Here is a 1,452-nt window from a genome sequence, read left to right as displayed (position 1 = left end):
GCTGCCTCTTCCTGCAGGGTGCTGGAGCAGCTGGGCACTGCACTCCCCAGAACGTGTCAGCTTAGGGCTGCTAGATGTGTCGAGAGTCCTTCTAGGAAATAGATGTGTGCACTACGTAAAAAGATGCCAGCTGCAATAACATCATCACTGATTATAAACATTACAGAGTGAACCTATGCGTGCCATTCGCATATACAGCTACCAGTTTCCCAGTGAAGGTGAAATGGTCTCATGAGGGTTTGCAGCACCTTCAAAATGAAAAACAAAATCTAACTGACATAAAATTTACCCTCAATCCCAGATAGATACTGTGACTTTAAATGCAAATCTCCAAATGGTTTCTGAGGCAAGCAGACTGCATCAATCGAGCTGTTATTAAGATGAAGTTTAACCCCTTGGGCTGACGTACACAACTGACCACCTTGCCCTTTGCCCCAGGAGGGTACCAGCGCCCTGGCCATTGCCCTGGAGGCCGAGCATGATGCCAAGCCGGGACCCAGACTGCCAGACACAGAAGCCACATGCACGGACAGTTGGACCAAGGGCGGCCACTGCCAGTGAAGCCAAGTGCCATGGCGATGCCAGGGGAGGGCGTCAGGGGATGGGATCTGTGCTGCCCCTCACAGAGCCACCCTCCAGGAGGCTGAGTGTGAAACACCGGGGAGGAGACTTCGTTGCGGGGTGGAGGGACTTGGGTGCCCTCCCCACAGCGGGAGGTAGCCCCCCCCGTTTCTTCACTGCCGCACCCCCATCCATCCATCTTCTCAGGCTGAGACTCCCGGGGCCACCCTGGGCTTCGTCAGGGAAGGGGGACTTGCTTGCTTATTTTCTTCTATTAGAACACAGGCTGAGCTCCAGCATGCACGCGTTTCCAACAGAACCTCACCTGGATGCCACCCTCAGCGCAGGTGTCCTGGGTCATGCACGTGCAGTTCTTTCAGGTTCAGGTTATTTCCACCAGGGTTGGAATAAATCTGACATGCTAACATGATGGCATTGCACGAGGAGTCAGATTGTAAGCTATAACCGTGCTATGCTATTCCATCGCTAACTCAGTTTTACCCGTCTGAACGGGACAAACTCCACAGATACCTTTCTCTCAAGGCTTGTATGTGGAAAAGAGAGAGAGTGCGCTGATACCTTGCTGGCTAATTTCCTTCTAAGAGCCACTCACAGCAGGGAATGACAATAATTCCTGGCAATCAATGTGCCTTGCTTTTAGTGGCAAACCTGAATTGCAATTAGTACTTGGGGAATCAGACTTGCCCGTATGGCTTCATGTCAAACAAAAGCCTTCTCTGTGTCTGTTTTTTGTCTTTTCGGGATAATGTACTCAAGGAATCATCATAATTAAAAACCAAATTGTGTTTGAAATAAAAGGCACCTCTGGCTGGAGTGTCTCTTTCCTCTTCTAGCAGAAGCCCCGGCAGTCACGGGGCGAATCTGTTTCCG

The sequence above is a fragment of the Ochotona curzoniae genome, unplaced genomic scaffold (assembly GCF_017591425.1).
Source record: "Ochotona curzoniae isolate NIBS_2020 unplaced genomic scaffold, NIBS_Ocur_1.0 contig_4501, whole genome shotgun sequence".
Classification (NCBI taxonomy): Eukaryota; Metazoa; Chordata; class Mammalia; order Lagomorpha; family Ochotonidae; genus Ochotona; species Ochotona curzoniae.
This window is presented reverse-complemented; position numbering follows the sequence as displayed.